Source organism: Rattus norvegicus, chromosome 1 (genome assembly GCF_036323735.1).
Source record: "Rattus norvegicus strain BN/NHsdMcwi chromosome 1, GRCr8, whole genome shotgun sequence".
Classification (NCBI taxonomy): Eukaryota; Metazoa; Chordata; class Mammalia; order Rodentia; family Muridae; genus Rattus; species Rattus norvegicus.
In genome coordinates, this window is record NC_086019.1 from 199,837,075 (window position 1) to 199,853,244 (window position 16,170).

The 16,170-nt window shown below is 46.5% G+C and overlaps 1 protein-coding gene across 7 annotated transcripts in view; it reads left to right on the plus strand.

The window, feature by feature from the left end:
• The window catches only part of Ptpre (protein tyrosine phosphatase, receptor type, E), a 150,452-nt gene that overhangs the window by 62,880 nt on the left and 71,402 nt on the right, over positions 1-16,170 (plus strand). Inside the window, exon 2 of one of the 7 annotated variants that reach the window (XM_063263100.1) lies at positions 4,711-4,777. The gene's annotated coding sequence lies outside the window, so the exon portion shown is untranslated. 7 annotated transcript variants of the gene reach the window in all.

A 16,170-nucleotide genomic window follows, 5' to 3' on the forward strand; every position in this document is an offset into this window, starting at 1 on the left:
AGGTTTATCTTGTTGAGAAACAGGCCATATGATCAGAGGGTGACATGCGAATTTAGTGCCTTAACTTGCTCAATGGCTCACATCACACTTCTCAGTATTATTATTTTTTTTCTTTTTTTTTTGCCTCCTGGCATTTGAAATATAGCTCAGCCACTCAATGTCCTGAGACGTATTGTTATGAGCCGTTCCCACATGCTTTCCTTTCTCTGCCCTGTTGTTTCTTTTACAACCTTATCTCAGTGGCACACATTCAACACCCATTAGTGTGCACAGCAGCACGTGACAGCCTGGTGGGGATTCCTTCTCATAAGTGGATCGGCTGCCATGGGGGAAACTGCTAAGAGGGTGCTTTACTGAATGGCACTTTTGGTAAAGATGCATCAGTGTCATGGAATCTTGTACGCCGTCAGGGTTCTGGTAACAGCCAAATTCTACTTTGAGGCCTGTTAGAAAATACAACTTTAAACACCATGGCCCACATCTTGTTTTGTCTTGTTTCAGACAAGCTCTCACTATGTTCCCAGAGCTGGCCTCAAACTCATGGTCCTTCTGTGTTGGTATCCTTAGAAATGAGATTCCAGGCCTATACTGCCATCACCCTTCATAGCCTTTTTCAAAAACATTTTTTAAAACTTTATTTATTTATTTATTTATTTATTTATTTATTATGGATACATTGTTGCTGTCTTCAGACACACCAGAAGAGGGCATCAGATCTCATTACAGATGGTTGTGAGCCACCATGTGGTTCCTGGGAATTGAACTCAGGACCTTTGGAAGAGCAGTCAGTGCTCTTAACCACTAAGCCATCTCTCCAGCCCCTTTCAAAAACATTTAAATCAACTTAATTCTGTTCCCCTTTTCAGAAGAAAAGGAGAAAGAGGAGTCTGAGAGTTTTGTCGTTTTGCTTGCCTGCTTGCTGAGACTGAGGCTGGCCTAAAACTCACTATGTAAACTAGGCTAACCTCAAATTCATATGATCCTCCTACCTCTGCCTCCTAGATATTGAGGTTTAGGACACACTCCACCAAGCCCCAAAGAATCTGAATTTAGAAATGGCTGCAATGTGATCACAAGAGGAGAAGAGAATGCTCAACTAATATGCTGTACTTAACGGGCATCACCAGAGTGTCAAGTAGGAAGTCCCATTTCCAAATGCACAGCCACCTTTGAAATATCTTTACTAGTGGGTCATGCTGCCACATGCCTATAAGCCCAGGACTTGGGAGGTGGAGGCAAGAAGTCTAGAGTTAAAGGCTAGCCTGGTCTACCTGAGACCCTGTCTCAAATAACAAAATAAAAACAGGAACAACAAACTTTTACATTGTTTCAGATTTTAAGGTTGTTATATCGGTCCCTTTGCCTGGTGGGCCTCCTCTGTTAGTCAAGGTGTCCTTCATTGGTATTTCTCCATTGGAACGTAAATGGGTGCAGTTTGCCTGATTTTATCAAAAGTGGGTTACTTGGATTGCTGTTTCTCTATTTTAGCAAGGTGGGTTAATGATAATCCATAACTTATCAAGCTAAGAAAGAAGGAAGCCTTCGTTTGTTCTTTCTGAGTTTTATGGTCCTGTTATCTGTTGCATCGTGGTTAGACGTCATCTTTTATGAGTGTCATCCAACTCTGTTTGGGTAAATGGAGACAGTGGGGACAAAGGGGAAGCTCATTGGAATCGCTCGTATAAGATAAGGCTGTAATTGCAAGTCAGCAATCCCTATTGTCTTGGAACATAAGCCAGAGGTGTTGGCTTGTGCATGTTGGCATGAATGCACATGAAACACGACACTGTGGATTTGAGTAGTTTGTTTTGTTTTTAATATGCCTGCCATGCCGGAGTGAAGTATTCATAGGTTAGGCCCCCTGGATTTATCTTTTGAAACACAGGACACAGATTCTGGTTGGCTATAAGCGTGTGACCTTTGTGCTCCTTGGCACTTCACGCTGGGCTGGCTTGTCCAGAGCCAGCCTTCCTTCCTCCCATTCTAGCATTTCCGAGCCTCTTGGTCCACTGCCCTGGTGCCCAGCAGTGATCCAGCAGCTGTCCAAACGAGTGATCCTGTGACAACAGCTGCTAGCCTGGCCTCAGCTTCTCCTCCCCCAGAGTCATGTTTAAAACCCAGCAATGCTAAATTGACTTCTGTGTGTCTGTGTTTCCTATATGGATCTGGGATATCCAGGCAGCAGCTCCGATCCTCTTGACCCCAACCTTTAACTCTGTGTCTGTTCTGCTTTAGTCAGCCACTCAGTTCCTGGCTTTAAAAATATGGGGCTGGGAGATGGCTCTGTGGTAAAGCGTCTTCTGCACACACTTGAGAACCAGAGTTCCAACCTCCAGCACCCACAGAAAAAGCCAAACACAGAAGTGAGTGCCTGCAACTGCAGTGCTGGGAATGGGCAGGGCAGGAGAATCCTGGGGGCTGATTGGCCAGTCTGTGTAGCAGAACACCAATCAAGCTCCAAGTACAGTGAAAGACCTTGAGTCAAAAGGTATGGTGATTGTGGAAGATGTCCCAATGTCAGCCTTTAGCCACCACACATGCCAGCAAAGGCAAGTGCTCCCTAACACACACACACACACACACACACACACACACACACACACACACACACACACACTTGATTCAGGAATCATTCTCTTTGACATGAGGCATATTTGAGGAGTGGACACAGTAACCTATTCTGCCTTCATTGGAACTCTCCCTCCTGGGCTGTAGACAAGATTCTCTGGCCTGTTTGGTTTCTGTTGACAAACATCTGAGACTTAGGCACAGAGTAAGATTTGAGTGACTGGTCAGAGAATGATTTCTAACTTCTGGCCTCTGAAACTGGCTTTTGGATGACTTGGAACTTTGGAAAGTCTGCTTGGGCAGTGCAGGTAAGTTCCCTGAAATTGGAGACTGTCATAAGCCCTCGTGTATGCTTTGTGTGATGGTTGTAGAGAAGCTAGGCCATCAACCCTAGCAGAATAAACACACAAGCCCCATCAAACCTCTTTCCTTCGACCCAGCTTTGCCCAGGAGGATGGGGATGTTTAAGGGAGATATGCCCAAGCAAAGTTCAAAAACCCCAACTACTATGACCACTGCTGCTCCCGTGTTGATATCAACACAGAATTAAGGCATTGGTTTCCAACTTCCAAAGAGTCATAGAATTGAGCTTTGGTATGTGCAGGCACCATACTGTATGTCAAAAGGCCTTCAGTTTACTGGCATCATTTTTGAATTTCCATTAAAAATAACCATATTAATATTGGCTTTCAAAAAGGAGTCAAAATTAATCTTTTTTGTTTGGGAAGTCTTTTAAGCAAGAGTCACCCCCTTTTAATTTTGCATCTAGCAATAAACTTAATAAAGTTCTTGCTGTGCATGTGCAAAGAGCTAAGCTCAATTCCCAACAAATATATAATCAGCTGGGCATAGAGGTACACACTTGGAATCCTAACACCATGCAGACAGAGACAAGCCCAATTCCTGGGACTCACTGGTCAGCTGCCCTGGGAAAATTAGTGAGTTCCTGGTTTGGTGAGAACACCTATAAGTCAGAGAGCAATAGAGAAAAGCATCTGATGTGGACCTCTAGTTTCTTCACAGGCACATGCACACACACGAACAGGCACATACACACACACACACACACACACACACACACACACACATACACACACGCCATACACAAGCTCGCACACCAAAGACAAAAGACAAAGCTGTGGACTTGTGGAAATAGTTCTGTCATGCTTATCTGTGGAGAGTGTCGCGCTGAATGGGTTCCTGTGGTCCAGAATCTAATGCAATGAAATGTTAGAGTAAGGAATTTATGGAAGACTGATAATTAAGCTTTAAATATAATCTCCAGACTCCAGGAGCATCTCTACTTTAAAGCCTAAGGGTGGCCATGACCAAGAAAAAGCAAAGGATGCTGAAAGGTGATGGCCTCACTTTGGCTCATGGAAACACCAAGGAGAGAAAAGTTGAAGGAAAGTGCTAATATCAATGGGCAGCTAGGCATTCACCAGTTCACCAGTACTATCGCTCACCCTTCACACTGCCAGAGCATGTTTTGTTTTCCCCTCTGAGTCAGTGCTTCTTTGGTGGTGGTGTGAATGGCCACGAGAGCAAGACAATAATCTGAATTTTCAAATAACAGTTCCTGCCCCTGGTCTTTGAGGCAGAGGCACCCTTTAGTGGAAGTCTGGGGTGACTTTAGGAGGCAGAGCAGAAGCTGCACGCCCTGAGCCAGCCTTTGGAATCACAGGAAGGAGCGAGAGCCAGTAAGCATAGCACAGGAAGAGGTGCAGCTCTGTAGGGTGTGTGGCCCCAGCCCTCGGTGAGCCCTTTGCATGTGCTTGGGCTTCCCGTTAGCTCCTGGCTCCCTGAGCTTCCTCTCAGATTAGTGGAGCTTCTGGAAGCAATGAAAGGTTCCTTCCACTGCTGACCCTCTGAAACCCTGTAAAGGTTTGGAATGTACTCTGGGAACCAAGGGTGACTCATGGCCTTCCAGTCCCAAACCCTAGGGAGCTTCCACCTTTTTTCTAGAAGTGCTTCCCAGAGGAGTCTGGTAGGAAGTCTATTGTCACACACAGAGGCAGGCAATCCCCACCAGTCATTCTTTCCACCTGAAGGGAAAAAGGAACTTGGGTTTTCCATTTAAACTCCTCTCTAGTCACCGCGCCCAAGGCCGACCTTGACATTCATCTCAAAAATCCATTTCAGCTAACAGAGAAACATGGATTCCCCAGGGCCAGGATGGTTGCCATGCGTCGTCCCAGTTGGACAAGAGGTAAAGAGGGAACCCCAGGGGAGCCTTTCTTGTCATTGTTAGATTTCTGTCATGCTTGCTTGTCATAGTATTTCTAAAGTACCCACAATTTAGGTTAGAGAATATTATCAAGGCTTTTGCTAAATGCTCACTGGCAAGCATCGCTGCTAACTTTGTCTAGCCCTGTGCAGGAAACCTCTGTCCCAGAGTCAGTTTGGTCCCACAGCAGCCCGAGCTGCCAGCCACTCACTGGGCCCAGCAAGAAGCTGCTGTCTGGGCCTGGAAGGGTCTAGAGGGCCATCAGACCACCAGGGGTCAAAGGTGAAGTTGTTCTTTCTAGTGACCTGAACAATTTCCACCTATTATCAATTAGGCATTTTTATCATCGGGGTGCCTTCTTAATATCATTCTTCGGGATTGGGTAGTAATTAAAAGAGGCCTACTGAGAAAGGAGGAGGAGGTACCTGAAACAGGGCATGAGCCAGATTTTTGAGAAGTGTGTCTTTAGTGCAAGGGCCAGCCACCCCCCCCCCTCCGCCCTGTGAGGTTTTCCTGTCTTTGGAGCTCAAACGGTAGGAACAGATGGTGTGAGCAGGGCAGCAGCAGCTGCCTGGAGGGTGCCGTCATTCACAAGGCAGAGGCAGAAAGATAAGTCCCATGGTGGGTAAGAGTTACAGGGAGATTTCTCAGACCCTCTGACCTCTGAATTAGGAGCAAGATCGGGTGCCAAATGCCAAGACAGACAGATAGTAGGGAACTTCTTCTCAATGGCATCTCTACCGACATGAGTATGTCCCATGGCAGTTGGGACATCAAGTAACAGATTAGACAGCATCTTTGCAAAACCCACCAATCCGAACTGACTCTCTAGAACCCAGTACGAGGAAGTTCAACAGAAGGTATTTAAAATGTTAGGGGAAGGATCCCCATGGAATTGCTGAATAAAGGGGCTTCACATCAATGGTTCTGTGCATGTTTTAACCGAAAGAGGCAAATGCAGGAGGAAAAACTGGGTAAGGGCTGTTTTGTGGTGAGGGCTAGTCGGTTCTCAGCGACTTTTTAAAGAACATGTTGTTGATACCAGACAACTCCATGGGTTGATCTACAATGAGAAATGGTGCAGATAAATGAGGCAGAGAAGCTCATGGGTGTAGCTCCAGAATCTGGGAGACTGAGACAGGAGGATTGCTGTGAATTCGAGGCTGGTCTAGGCTACATAGCGAGATGTCGAGATGTGTGTCTGCTAAAGCTGCCATGTCACCATGTGGCGGCTGAGGAACAACATTCCGACGTTGACAGTAATGGTTATTTGGAGAGCAGGGCTTGGTCTGTTTCCTGTTTTGTTAGATGATTTACATACCTTATGCTTAAAGCACAGATTTCATTTCTTATAAGGTACATCCAATATAGGACACTTGACAGCTTATAAAGCACGTCCAAGTTTATTACTAGGTGGGCCTCGTACATGCTTGGAAACAGTCCGGGGGACCTTGCTACCTCCATTTGAAGATTAGAAGTCAGAACCAGGGGCTGGAGAGATAGTTAGTGAGTAAGAGCCCTTTCTTCACAAGTTTGAAGACCTGAGTTCAAATCCCCATTGACAGTATAAAAGATTAGGTATAGTCACATATCTGTAACCCCTGGAACGCCAGTGCTATACCAGGGAGAGTGAGGAGGATCCCTACAGTGTGCTGGCCATAGCCTAGTTACACATTCAAAGAGGGACTGTCTCAGGGAATTAGGCAGAGGGGTAGAATAGGATTAAGAAAAACTCTCTTTTGGCCTCTTATCCTGTGTTAGTACACACATCTCTCTCTCTCTCTCTCTCTCTCTCTCTCTCTCTCTCTCTCTCTCTCACACACACACACACACACACACACACACACACACAAACACACATGCAGGCAGACAGACAGACAGACAGAGAGACAGAAAACCAAGCCAACAGCACAAGCAGTAAGATTTGTTGGTGCTAGAACCTGGTAACATTATAGTTTGCATTCCTGTGTGTGTGCGTGTGTGTGTGTGTGTGTGTGTGTGTGTGTGTGTGTGTACATATGAATGCAGGTATGCAAGGGTGGCAGAGGCATCCTCTGTAGCAGAGACTATAGGCGGTTGTGAGACATCTGACACGGGTGCTTGGACTATCCAAGTCCTGTATAGGAACAGCATATACTCTTACCCACTGAGCCCTTTCTCCATTTCTACATATGCTACCGTGAACACGAACTATGTGCCATTTCCTAAAGCCGACTAATAGATCTTGGCGGAGCTGTTTGAAGACCTGAGTTCAAATCCCCATTGACAGTATAAAAGTATCTACTAAAGAAAACCAACAAATCCTTCCCAGTGTCTACCCGGCAGAGTCCTTTTCGTCCTTAAATGCCAGTCCGCTCTCCTGCCCATCACCCAAGGTGAGGTCATACAGGAAGAAAGAAGGGACTCCATTATGAAAAATATTATTTTACAGAGATTGCACCAACAAATCAAAGCATTCTACCGGCCATGCACATGGCTGGTGGGTGGGTCCATTGTATTTTGGAACAACTTCATGACCATCAGGTTGATCTTGGCCAGGTTTCCCAGAGATTTCCGCATGTTATCTGCTAAACAAACTCACTCTTCCAATCTCTTTTCACACCCTGGCTGGGTTTCCTTCCAGCACAGCCTGTCCTCTCCCTCACCGAATGTTTAGCAGTGTCTCCTGCAGGCTCATAGTTGTAAAATACAAAAAACAAAAAACAAAAAAAAAAAAAAGTCCTCTGGGGGGCCCGGGAGAGCCTTGGTCAATAAAGTGCCGGCTGTGCAAGCATGTCCTTGGAACTCACATAAAAAGCTGGGCTTGGTGGCACACACCTATAATCCAAGTACCAGGGATGTGGAGACAAAAAGACTCCTGAGCCTCCCTGGCCAGCCCATCTAGATAACTCAGTGAGCCACAGGTTCCATGAGAGAATCAGCCTAAAAAAAAAAAGTAAGGGAGACACTCACCACCATCAGCTTCTGGTTTCCTCCCATACCTCATGTATGAACACACACACACACACACACACACACACACACACACACACACCCTAGATCTGACTTAGTTTGTAAGGCTAGTGTCTGAGGCCTTGCCCTAGCAAGAATGAATGTGAATTTTGTGCAGGAGTTTAGAGGAGACCTGGATCAGGGCAGATGGTAAACCAGTGGAGACCAGTAACCTGGTAATCTGATGTCTTTGTTTGAGAAAAGCCCAAATGACTTGGACGAGTTCCTTCACCCGAGTCACACCTTCCTTGTCTAAGATATTAAGGACTGGGTAAGGATTTTTACAAAGGTCTCATCAAGACAAAAGTCTGCGATAGCTGGATTTGTGCTAAGACAGAGGTCCCCAGCAGATAATGACTGCGATGTGTCAACCATGACTATGGCCTGTGAGGTTAGTCCCTACTGAGCTGGGTTTGCAAATTATTATCTTTGTGATGATAATCTCTGTTTTGACAGCAGCTGTCCTGAGGCCCTCCTCTCTGCCCACTTCTATTTGCTCTCAATCTGCTAAAAAAAAAAAAAAAAAAAAAGGCACTGTAGGAAGGTTTTGTTAATGGAAAACTTTTATTTGAAAAGCAGTCAGTTTTCTTCCCATTCTGCTGCTAACAGGCAACAAGCAACAAGAATAAACAAACACTGGGGTTCCATGAATTTTGGCTGTAGCTAGATGATCAAGCACTCGTCCATCTCGTCCATGTGCCAGAGGCTAGAGGTTTCATCCCGAGACATGCAGAGCAAGAGGGTGGCTCTCCACTGCCCTCAGATTCTGTCTATGGAATCCTTCTGGGAGGCACAAGGTGCTTTATTTCACTCGTGGGTGCGGTTCCATGCAAAGGCCAGTTAATATGCTTAGAAACTGTGGACACCCCAACATTGCCCCGCCCCACACTTGGGGAGTTTGGCAGAGGTCAGATTGAAAACATCTTTGAGATGTTAGCGGTTCCTCATGCCCACCGTCAGTCCCAGGATTTCTGGTTTGCAAACCTATTTTGGCTTCCCTCCAATATGAAGCCAGCTCTGACATTCTCTTATGCCGTTTCCTGTTGTGGGTGGATTGCTTTAATTTTTAATGAGTGATTCACTGTCCGCGGCCGTGTGTTTTCCTCCTGTTGAGCTGAGTATTAAGTCATGTTTCCTTTAAAACATTATTTTTTAGATCAACCGAGCAATGTGGTGCTCAGCTGTGGAGACAAAGGGACCCAGCCATGTCCCTGAAAGGATGGCATTTAACCTGCCCTGGGAAATGACAGTTAGTGTGTGCTGTGCAGTTCTCCAAAGATGAGAGACTGCCTCTTAAACAGTCAAACCTTTTCTTTTATCGCAGTGCTTTCCAGAGCTCTGTAATTTTAAGAAGAGCTTTCAGGGTTTTTAGTGTTACTCTTGAGCCCCTTGGAAAGCCTCATGCTAGGCATCCCTGTTGGAAAGCGTGGTCAGGACATCAGTTGTCTCCTTGTTGTAGGTCTTTCTTCCTGTCTGTTATTCACTCCTGTCTGCTCATAACCTTCGTCACAATCAGCATGAGAAATATACTGATCCCCCCTCCAGAGCAGCTCCTCTTCTTGGGTGATCCCTCTCTTGCCAAACTCTCACCAAGTGCCTCTCCTATAGGAGGTAACAATTTGTGGACCACCTGGCCTTATGAGCACTGAGCAAGGGGCCTGCTGGGAAAGTGGTCCTGGCTTTCCCTATAACCAACTCAGTGAGACCCCAGTATCATAGTTTTACAGTGAAACCTGTGGACTTGGGAATGCAGGAGAGTGATAAACATGGCCCCCAAAAGTCTCACAGAGGCAGCAGCAAGATGAGCAGGGCAAGTGGCCTGCTAGATGGGGGAAGATTATGAAGAAAAAGTGGCAGTTGAGGAATAGTGAGATGACTCAGCAGGTAAGGGCGCTTGCCTCAAGCCTGGTGAAGGGAGTTCAGGCTCACATGATTAAAGGAGGGAACCAACGCCTTCAACTTGTTTGCCCTCTCACACACACATACAAACACACACACACACACACACACACACACTATACACTACACACACACTATACACTACACAAAAGCACATGCATGCATGCACTACACACACACTACACACACACATGCACACTTGTACTACACACACACATATACACGCAAGCACATAGACACACACATAGATATGCACACACACTAAATGTCTGTAAGAAGCCCAGAGTCAATGTTATTAATAAGGCAGTTGAGGAGATGCGACAGCTATACTTCAGGGGAAGCAATTCTCCAGAGAGCAGTCTTGCTACAAGTGAAGATTCCTAAAACTACAAAGGCAGCAGCTGAGGGTGTCCTGCTTTGAAGAGGAGCTGCTTTTTGTTTGTTTGGTGCAGGGCCTAGCACACCCTAGGCAAGAGTTCTGTTCTTGAGCCCCATCCCTCCACTCCCATCCTCCAATATACCAATCTTAGCCGGACATCTAGCACCGGGGCTCAGGAGGTGCTAGTGCAGAACAGAGGAGACGGGGGCTGTGCCTGGCTCTCCTGGGCTCACCGGGCCTAGGAGACACATGTACACGATAACAGAAAGACAGTAAGCTGGAGCAATGCCTTCCTCCTCTTCTTATTCCTATCCCATCCTCTTGGGTTTTAGATGCTGATCTCCCTGTATCTAAAACCCCAGCACCCTGTTGGAAATCCAGATGCCTCATCGGGGAACCAAACTCCGAGTTGGAAGCCCGAGGTCCTCCTCAAAAGCCTAGGAACCACAGAACCATATCTGTATCTAGATTGTACCACAAGCCCAAGAGCTGATTAGGAAGCCAGCCAGCACTGATAGGAGGTCCTCTTCCACAACCCAAACTCCTGGTCAGAGAGCCGTGCCCCTGATCCAGACATTTGTAACAGCCATGTGGACAGCAACCTCCGTTTTCATCCAAGTGTGCTGAGCTCCTAAACCTCTTAGGGTTTAGAAATAAGACGTGTTTCATTTTGAACTTGGTGTTGGGCTCCAGTCCACTTTCTGACTGTGTCTGCCGTGCATACAGCTGTGTCCTTGCGATACGATTTTATATTTTAGTTGGAAAGCCAGTAGCCATGAGAATTAAAGGAATGGACAGCCTGCTGCTTCCAGCCTAGATGTGGTGAAAGACAGAGTCAGAAGGGGGTGAAGGGTGTCTAAGATACTGGGGGGGGGGTGATTGTCTGAAGTCCTCAGGCCAATAGTCAGAGATCTCCCTCCTTGAAGGTCATTGCTGAAAGAGAACAAAATACCACAGGGAGGGAGAAGGCAAACCTAGGACAGATACTGGCCCACTGACACAGAATCAACAGTCCAGCTGAAGGCAGGACTTATTTTTCCTATTTCCCGTTTCCTACTCAATGCACATTTTCTGTAGTACGTGACTCATAACTTAAATCACGCTTGGTAGGATCTCAGCCCAGGGCAGAGGAACATCTATTTTATCCCATCTGACTATGACAGGAGGCTGAGGGCCATCGCTGGTGAATGAACTCATTGTCTTTGAGTCCCCAGGACTTGCCCAGCACCTAGCAGATCTGAGAAGGCTTGAAAACTAATCTGTGATTGTGCGAGCAAATGAGCAGAGCAGCATGGGGAGAAGGCATTCTTTACTCAGCCCAGGGCAGCACTCACGGTGAACAAGCCAGACGCATCAAATTCAGGGTCACTTGATCAAAGGGCACAGAAGAAAAGCTCCATTCTTTTCTTCTCGGTCCCCTCTGGACCTGTCTTAGTCAGTGTTGCTTACTTTACTTCTCTCTAATATCATGCTCCCTCAGGCAGCAGGGTACTCTCAGGCCTCGGACTTGGCAGAAGGAGGAAGGCCACACAACCTCCATTCTCCTCTGCCTGAGCCCTGTCTTCCGCAGGGCAGTTAGGGGAGAGGCAGACAATAGAAGATGAACTTCAGGGAATGTGGCAGAATGTGGACAGGGTGTACATCCCAAGTACATGGGGTGTCTGCCAGAGCCCATTTTACCTGCAAAACACAAACTCAAAAGATAACAGATTTAGAATGAATTTTAAAGCAAGAGTTCAGAGCCTCAGGCCTCTAGACAGGGCTTTCCTGATCACATTCCTCTGGAGCCAACACTGCGGGTGAATCGTGGTCAGTTCACTGTGTGCTCACCCATGGGGGTGGTAGAAACAAGAGCATATGTCCTTTGCAGTTAGAGTCTAGTGACCCCTGATTTCTTACCTGTTTCTGGAAAGGTCTTCCCTGTCTGTCACACCCAATACCGAAGGCCTAGTGCACATGCCCTAGCTTTCTGTCCTACTGCATTATGCTATCATGAAAACACATCCCACTGTTTAGGCCTGCTGTGTTTGTCTATCCTTTCATCATGAGATCATGGGCCTTCTGAGCAGATATCTCTCTCTCTCTCTCTCTCTCTCTCTCTCTCTCTCTCTCTCTCTCTCTCTCACACACACACACACACACACACACACACACACACACACACACTGGTGGCAACATGTACCCAGAGAAAGATTAAAATCAACTAACACCCCATGTATCTCGGGCACTTTTCAGTGGTCCTCCTTGTCAGCACTACTGGTTCCTGTGACCTCTTTGCAGGATATGGTCAAGTATATTGTGATGTTTTATGACTGTGCAGGCAGGAGTCAGATGGGCATGTTGATACGTCCAGGTATCTCTCTGCTCGGTTTACAGAGAAAAGCCTTGCTCTGGTTCTATGCCAGTTCCTATGCCAGTCAGAACTACACTTTTCAGTTCAACTTGGAGTTTTGATGCCTCTTGTCTTCCCAACCCCCACTTCCGCAGTTTCAAAGAGCTGATATGCCTGCTGATCAAAGCCACTTATGACCATTGAGCTCCCCTGTCTTGATGTTTTTATTCACTTAAACCTGTGTCCAAAAATAAGGCCCTGGAATCATGTGATAATTTCATTTAACAAAGAATGAATCTGTTTGCAGCATCAGTGCTGTGGTGCCTCTTTCCATGTGGGCAGGGTGGCAAGAGGGGCCTCCAGGGCAGCATGGCTCTAACGTTCAACATCCAGCAGGCTCTCACATCTCTCTCAGAGATGGGGACAAACAGAACATCTCCTGATTTCTAGACTCAAGAATGAGGTGAAAGGTATGGCTGGCAATGGCACAGACAACCACCAGGTTCACGTTAGGGGTAGCCACTCAATATCTCCTGAGCCCTGACGCCTAGTTTCCCCCGTCCATTTCCTTGAAGATCAGGATGTGTATGGCTTCCTGCTAAACCTGTCCCTAAGTCAGAGCAAGCTAGAAGGACACTTTGGCTATTGTCACTGGGGCAGCCAATGCGGATATGGCCAATACAGAGCAAAATGGAAAACTATGCCACTGGGGAACTTTGTGGGGGTACTGGGGTATTACTCCACTTTCCTGTTAGATAGAAAAACAGGGAAGTAGGGAGGCTTAGTTTTCATAGTACCCATGTTAGGTGTCTCAAAACCCACCTGGAACTCTAGCTCCAACCCACACCTGCTCCAAGAGGATCCAGTGTCCCCTTCTGGCCTCCAAAGTTAACTGTACTCATGTAAACCACGCACGCACGCACGCACGTGCAATTGAAAGTGGGTTTCAATAAGGTTCTGAAGGCCTGCATACTCTCCAGGTCATAGATCCAAAGTAGCCTCGCAGAGTTGCCCATGATGGCTCGGCTGATGGTCTAAAGATTGAACCTGAGCTGTTGAATTGGATGGGGCCCATGGCCTTCTATGATTTAATTAGCAACATCTGCAGTAGGTTATTTTAAACACCCACGTGGAAAACTAGTTTCCAATAATGATGCTATATTCAATTATTTTTTTAAGGGAATCACAGGATAGCTACAGTGAGAGCACCACCTCCATTTACTGAGTGCCGAAGGAAAGTAGTCCATTTACGAACCTCCTCATCCCTCCCTGCCTCATTTTGCATTCTAGAAGTCCATGTTGATCCTAGACACACACGCACACACTAAAAAGTTATCTTAGCTCACCTTGAACCAAATGGATTTGACCTCTATTTATAAGATGTGCCTTACTGTGAAAGAAGGAGCTTTCTTTCAGAGTTCAGCAAGCCATCTGCCTCTGGCTGTGTCCTGTGTTAGATGTCAGCCTTGGGGTGAGTCTCGTTTCTCTTGGAAAATTCATGTCGTGGACATCTTGTTGCTGGGAATCGGTATGATTGGCTTTTCATTTCAGAGTGATGTCAAGGCTCATGTTATTCCCAGTGTGGACACGGAGTGGTGAGTGATGTCTAATTATTTGGAAAGGAGTATGTTTCTTGAAGGATGTGCTGTGTTGGGAGCTTCTGTTGCCTGGCAACATGTAACTTTACCGGTGTGTCACCAAAGGCATTTCAAGGGGCTAGAAACACACACCTAGACAACTGCAGGTTAAGAGGAGAACCTGGAAGCTGCCCTGTTAGAATCACTGCTTCCACAGTAGAAAGTAAACACTGAAGAGCAGGTGTGGGTTGGGAGCTGGGTGCAGAGCACACGCTCACACAGGTATGAAGGAAGGCTAGCCCTATTTTCCCTTGCGTCTTTCTATCTGTTAGGTTAAAGTCTATTCAAAATTCTCTCTCTCTCTCTCTCTCTCTCTCTCTCTCTCTCTCTCTCTCTCTCCTCCCCCCCCCGTGTGTGTGTGTGTGTGTGTGTGTGTGTGTGTGTACACTTGTGTGCAGATGCCTGTGCATAGACTTATGTGGAAGCCAGTTGTGGACATTAAGGGTCTTCCTCTATTGCTCCCTTCCTTCCTTCCTTCCTTTCTTCCTTCTTTCTTTTCTCTTTCTTTTGGCAATATCTCTCGTTGAACCTACAGATCACCATTTCAGCTAAACTGGCTGGTCAGGGAGCCTGAATATCCAAGTGTCTCCACCCTCCCAGCACTAGAGTTACAGACCAGCACGACGTCTGGTCTTTCCACATGGGTGTTGGGATTTGAACTCAGGTTCTCTGGCTTGAACAACAGGTACTTTACTCACTAAGCCATCTCTCCAGCCTCATCAGATCCCTCATTTCCAATAATACTGTATCAGTCTAAAGCCTGCTTCTGAGTATATATGCCTAGAACTTTCTTTTGCCCTCTTTGCACCACCGCGTCAGGGTGCAACTCCTGACTATCCAGCCCACCACCTAACTGTTCACTTCAGTCTCATTCTCCGACAGAAGCTGTTCTTACAAAAACACTTCTAATGAGGAGGGAGGAGGTCGGCTCTGCACTCAGGCGCAGGGCTAACATGCCCAGGCTGCTACTGTAAATGTCGCAACCCTCATTTCTTTTTGAGGTGGGTGTTGTAAGAAGTGTGTCCATTTATGATGGCAGCCTGCATCTGAGGTCCCCACAGCATTCTTTCCTATGTGGAGAATGTTTTCTTTGTGTCACTAAAACAACAAAACTCCTCAGCCTGCAGTCATGCCATGGGGAGGAGACTCAGGAAGGGGATGTGAGGGACAAAAGAGAGAGAGAGAGAGACAGAGAGAGAGAGAGAGAGAGAGAGAGAGAGAGAGAGAGAGACAGAGAGAGAGACAGAGAGAGAGACAGAGAGAGAGAGAGAGACAGAGAGAGAGAGACACAGAGAGAGAGAGACAGAGAGAGAGAGATCCCACAACTAAAATGATTCAAACTTGGATTAACTTAATTTCTGTCAAACATAGAAACAGATTTAGTGTTTCCTTGTTGGGGCCCAGCTTCAGAAGTACCTGCTTTTCACGAATAGCCGCCACTAATATCCAGGGTATCTCTCCCTTCTTAATGACACCCTCCTGTTGAAGTGGAAGTTGACGCCTGCCTGAGCATCCTGATTGGCAGGAAGAGTAAAGGGAAGCTTGCAGTGGCCACTCTCAAGGCAACTTCCTCTGCCCTCTGCAGCTGCTGCTAGCCTAAGCCATCAGAACTCTACTCAAAAGCCGAATCCTTGGGTTAGACCCTCAGAGGATCACCATCCGGGAATTCAAGTCCAGTTCGGAGTTTGAGTGGTTCATCTCTCAGGAAGCCAGGGCATGGAAGGCAAAGAGGTTCAATAGCCCTCATATGTCTTAAGGTAGAGTTCTCAGAGATAGATTAAGTACTGTGTGTGTGTGTGTGTGTGTGTGTGTGTGTGTGTGTGTGTACATGTGTACATGTGTACATGTGTACATGTGTACAATAGGGAAACCAAACTTATTCATTGAAGAATATTGGCATGCAATGGGGAAAACATGCTTATTTATTGAAGAGTGTGAGGTAGTTATTTTTAATAATAACTTGCCACAGCTTAAAATCACTTGAGAAGAGAGCTTCCATTGAGGGATTACCTAGATTCAATTGGCCTGTAGGCATGTCTCTGGGGATTGTCTTGATTCTTAATTGTCATAGAAAAACCCAACCCATTGTGGGTGGCACCATTCCCTAGGCTGGGTCCTGAATTGTGTAAGAAGAGAG